The following is a 6,000-nucleotide window of genomic DNA, read 5'->3' as shown; positions in this document are numbered from 1 at the left end:
CAAACTCCGGTGTGGATGGTTGTAGTCAAACCCATCAGCGCTGGGCAAGAGCATAAACCCCGCTGTTGTAAAAAATGCTTTACTAAGTAAAGTTTGTGCAACGGATTATCTTTGTTGTGTGCTTCTGTTCACGCCTCCACGGACACTGATGAACAAACGTTACAGACGAGAGCACAACAATAAACATGAAACACACAACACTATCATGCTTTTTATTTTTATTTTACACACATACTTATTACATTTAAAATTTGCACCTAACATACCTGTACATACTGAATTGTCTATTTTGTATATTGTGTTTGTGTTATTTGGCACATTGTCCATTTTGTATATTTGTACATTATTTTATTTTTATTTTTATTTGTAATTTACATTTACATTTTTTTTTTATTATCTGTGTCCTGTCCTTTTGCTGTCTTTCTGTCGCACTGTAGAGCTTCTGTCACTAAAACAAATTCCTTGTATGTGCAAACATACCTGGCAACAAAGCTAATTCTGATTCTGATTTATCAAAATAAAATACAGACATCAGCGCAGCCGCCTCTGTGTCACCGTTGGAACATGACTGAAGTACAAAGCCTATAATTTACATAATATATAATAGTTTAGCATTCAGATACGTTACATCGCAAATATGGAAATATTATGGAATATTTGGATTTGTGACGAATGAGAGAGGTAGGATACACGAGCACAAAGCTCCATTTCGCAAACAGTTTAAAATATACTCCTTTGTCAGTCTATGTAAGAGACGCGTTCAGAATCAGCACATGGTCACTGTCTAGGGGGCTTTGTTTTCAAGTGGGCAGTCGTGGCCTAATAGCTAGAGAGTCTGACTTATAACCCGAAGGACGTGGGTTCGAGTCTGAGGTCTGGCAGGGATTGTCGGTGGGAGGAGTGCTCTCTCTACCACGACTGAGGTGAGACCCTTGAGCAAGGCACCAAAACCCCAAATGCTCCCCGGGCGCCGCAGCAATGCCTGCCCACTGCTCTGGGTGTGTGTTCACGAATCATGGTGTGCGTGTGTGCGCACTTAGATGGGATGCAGAGCACAAATTCTAAGTATGGGACGCCATACGTCGCTTCCCCTCAGTACTTAAGTTCAGTACATCCGCTGTTCTTCTGCTGGCAGTTATCAAACAGCGTTGCATTACTGCGGGCGCCCCCTTCTGGATTGGGGGTGAATTGCCTGGATTCGTTGTAAGGCCTCATGAACCGAACCGAGATGACCGTACCGTGACGAGTTCGGTCGATATATAATATAATATTATATATCTCTCTCTATATATATACAGTATATACATAATATTATACAATATATATATGACCGTACCGTGACGAGTTCGGTATGAATACATGTACAGTGCCACCCCTAATATATATATATATATATATATATATATATATATATATATATATATAATATTATCTCTCTCTCTCTCTCTCTCTATATATATATATATATATATATATATATATAAAATATAAATATATATTTATATTAAATGCATATATTGGACACCTTAACCAAAATATAAGATATATAAATAAAGTTTTATATATATCATTTAAAATAAAAAAATGAGTTTATCCCCTGGTTTCACAGACAAGGCTTAAGCCTAATCCTAGACTAAAATGTAAGTCTGAGCTGTTTCAACTGAAATAAACGTGCACTGACTGATCTTAAAATATATCAGTGCCTTTGTTTTGTCTCAAGATGCACACCAGTAATGTTTTTTTCTAAGCATGTTTATAAAAATTACTTAAATGTCCTAATTGAACTATGGCCTAATCCTGGCTTAGTCTAAGCCCTGTTTGTGAAACCGGGCCTATGTGGTTTACAATAAAGAAAAACACAGGGAAAATGCATTTAGAAAACTGTAATTTCTATCATCATCATTTATTATTACTATTTATTTGGTAATAATGGACACTCTCTTTATGTTTTTTATTTTTGTATTATTATTGTATTTCTTTCTTTATGTGCAATTGAAACCTGTTCAATTGGGACTGGATTTCTTTGTAGGTACAACTAAAATTATAATAAAAAGACTTTCACCAAAATATTAGATATATTATTTAAGCGGGAATAAAACTCAGATTATGTATTTTAAAAAGGTTAAAACAATGGGAAAATGAATTTTCAAATCGACCAGTCTGTTTACCAGGCTCCACAGAATTTCCCTCTCAACTCCACATTTAAAACATCCCATTTGCCCTTTCCTTAGTTTCAGCCCACTAGTTCCTGGACAGGATCAGCCAGAGAGAGGCGGGACCGTTGTTGTTTACCTGTCATGGCCTGCCTGGCCTCCGCTCTTCACTGCTTCTCCCGTGGGCTCTTCCAATCTCCTCCGTTGTTCTCGAGAGAACAATCCCATTTCACTTGGTTCTTCTTAAACTAGCCGGAGTCTCAGGAGGCTCTCAATTAACTAGCTAGTCAACGCTCTACACAAGATGCCAGAGCAATGCTGCGGAAAGGAACAGAAGTAGGATATCAAACAGACTGCAAAACAGCCCCCAAAGGGTGATAATGGGAAATAAATATTCACAGTTTAGTTTTATTAAGCTTCTAAAACCCATGTTTTCTTTCTTTTCTTTTTTTTTAAAGCTACCATTTTTTTACCATCTTTACCAATTTTGAGTGTAATATTTTATTCAGTATTTAAAGATATATACTGTGTGATGGTGACATGAAAATATATAAAATACATAAATGAAAATACCATCACTGCATTCTTTCAGACACTTGCAGCAATGCTTCTAGCCGTTCCTTCACCCTCTCCTCACCCAGAATGCACACGTCAGAATCTGTCTTCATCTACATCGCTTGTGTCCCAGCTGCCCCATCTGTCAAAGCCGGATCCCATCCTCTGTGCCAACCCGGAGAAATGGAGGAGGAGCCAAGGAACTAGCTGAAAGACAGAGAGAAGGTAAGAAAGAGATGGCAGTAATTTCATTCTGCATCTTTCTGCTTCTCCATGTTGACTTTTATTAGAGGATCAATATTGTGGGAGTTGCAGGCAGATCCATGAGATGGAAAAGTCCTGTAATCACAGATGAAGTGTATCGGCTGTCACTGTCAAAACCCACCCCAGAGTTTGACTCACGCAGCCGGACTGACCAACCCGCTGACCCCTGGACCCGAAGACATCACAAATGAGATCTCTTTAATATTTCAGTTGCTTCTCTTACACAGAAACACCCTGGTCAACCCACCAGTGCTTTAGAAAGCAAACAGAGCACAGCAGCAAATGCATATCAACAACAAAAATGTTATAATACGTTGTGGGAACACATGTGTTTCTAAAACATTGACATTTAGAATGTTATTAAAAGGTTACAAAAACGTTTCTTACACCATTTTACTAACTTTATTTTCACCCAAAATTGAATTGTTATTAGTTTTTTGAACATTTATTTTGAATATTCTACGAAAGTTAAAATGTCTAGATTTCCTTGTTGTGATTAGAGCATTTTTCAAAGGTGACTATAATGTTCTAGTAATTTTATTTTTACCCAAAATATAAGATTATTTGAGCATTTCTTTTTAATATTCTAGAACGTTTCCTCTCAACATTATGAGAACATATATCAAATATTAATAAAGTTCCACAAACATTACTTTAAGAATGTTTTGTCATAACATGTATATATGACGTCAAAAACGTTGTGAGAACGTCTCTATTGTTTATTTTTCCTAAGGAAACTAGAGAATTAAACTTTTGCATTTCTCAACTTACACAACATTCAATTCTGTTCAGTTCATTCATTCAAGTATTTTATCAACTCACATATTCGCTGGGAATCGAACCCACAAGCTATCGCTGCTACTGCCATAAGTTACTGTTTGACCTACAGCACTAATACCTCCAGTAAATCTGTCCCTCTAGGTCGGACCAGAGACATAACTGAGAGAAGACATGCTTTAAAATGATTCCTCGTTTGGTTTTAGTCACCGGCTGCTGTCAGAGATGCTCTTTGGAGGTTTTTAAGTGCTGATCGGATCCGGTTTCTAAGATAAAATCAGCTGTTTTTCTGGTGTAAAACTCATGCTGTATAGATGGAGTTTGGTTAGATTTTGCTGTAAACTATACCGTGACTATTAGAGAGTCGACTTATTAAAAAAACCTAACCCTTCGTAAATCTATAATAGCGTGATAAATAATACCAATACCCATATTTTGTAGACAGTCAACGGTCGCCTGTAACAGAAAAGCTCGAGTTGAGTGTTGTTGCTATGGTTACCACTGGACACTAACGCTTTTTGGCGCCAGGAACCCAAAAGGTAAACAAATTTATTTATAATCTGTAAATCTGTGGTCTGTAATTTTATGTAATTTTATTTTTTATTTTTATGAAATACAGTATATTCAACTATCATTAGCTTGTAATTTGCACATATATCCAATATATCCTAATATAAAAAGGAAATAATAAAATCTTAATTACAATAATAAAATTAAATATTAAAGAAAAACTAAGAAATTAATTAAGTAAATATGCACTTTTTTATCAGCTCTAAAATATTTCATCAAATAAAAATATGTCTTCGTAAGTGCATTCTTTGTAAAATTACTTTTTATAAATTATTATGAATGACTGGAACATTAATGTAAATTCATTGCTCAAAAGATAACCCAGTTTTGATTGGAGAATTTAAATGATGCTACTCAGAGATAAAACATCATTATGTTGTATAAAGTACTTTGGGTCAAGGTTAATGTCTATCTTTCTGACAGCCTTCCTTCATTCATGCCCACCTGTCCCTCACTGATCATTCACTCTCTTTCATCAATTGTTTTCTCTCTTGTCGTCCTTCTCGCTTTCTCTGTGCTATAAGTACCATAGTACCGAATGTATAATTCATACCTGCTAATGGGGACCTGGTGCTGTAGAAGCAGAGCCCCAGGTATCGGATCTCCGCTCTGGTCACCGGACACCGTGCTGTATGCAGTAACGTATACTTTAATTACGGCTCCGGTGGAAGCAGCTCAGGCTCAGGTGTCCGGTGACTTTGGGAATGTGTCACTGGCCCGAGATGACAGCTGTGAGGGCTGAATATGTGCGGATAGGGAAGGTGTGGGTTAAATATTATGCACTGAACTACTGCATCCGTTTTGGAAGACATCAGTCAAACATTTGTAGGCGGAAATGTGGGATTAATTTACAAAAAGCTAACAAAAATATGTTCTAGAAATGTTTTACCAACATTTCATTTAAGTTATGAAAATGTTATTTCTGCATGTACAGTGAAAGTTCAAACTTTTTAGTAATAGAAATATTTTTTTTTGTTGTTTTTTTGTTATGCAAACATTCCATTTGATCATTTTGCAAATATGTTACTTTTGAACATTCTGAAACAAATAGTAAAAAAAATTAAAAATTATTATAAAAAAGTTATATAAAAAAGTTATTTAAAAAAAAAACTAAATTGTCTGATGAAAAGGCATGTCTGATCTCAGGGAAAAAAAAAAACTTTCCATGAATTATGTATAAAACAATGTTTTTCTGTTAATAATGTTTTATTATTAGCATAAAAACAGAACTTAAAGAACAGATAGCTTTGAACAAACGTTCTATTAATGTTATGCTTGTTCATAACTTTGAAAGTTCCATTAAGTCTTGAAAACATTATTTATGAATGTTCCCCGAAGATAAAAAAAAAATTATCATATATATACAGTATATATATGTGTGTGTGTGTGTATGTGTGTGTGTGTGTGTGTGTGTGAATGTTAAGGGAACATTATAAAATGTAACGTTTTTAAAATTTTCTGAACATTCTGAAACAATTTGTAACATTTTTTTTTTAAAAGCATTAGATGAATATTCAACTAAAATGATTTTGAAATAAATATGTGAAAGATGTATTAAACCAGGGGTGTCACAGCCCTGCACAGTTTAGATTCAACCCTAATTAAACACACCTGATCCAACCAATCAAGGCTTATCTGAAAACTACACGGTGTGTGTGATGGTGCAAGGTTAGAACTGACA

This window comes from Barbus barbus (assembly GCF_936440315.1).
Source record: "Barbus barbus genome assembly, chromosome: 8".
Taxonomy (NCBI): Eukaryota; Metazoa; Chordata; class Actinopteri; order Cypriniformes; family Cyprinidae; genus Barbus; species Barbus barbus.
This window is presented reverse-complemented; position numbering follows the sequence as displayed.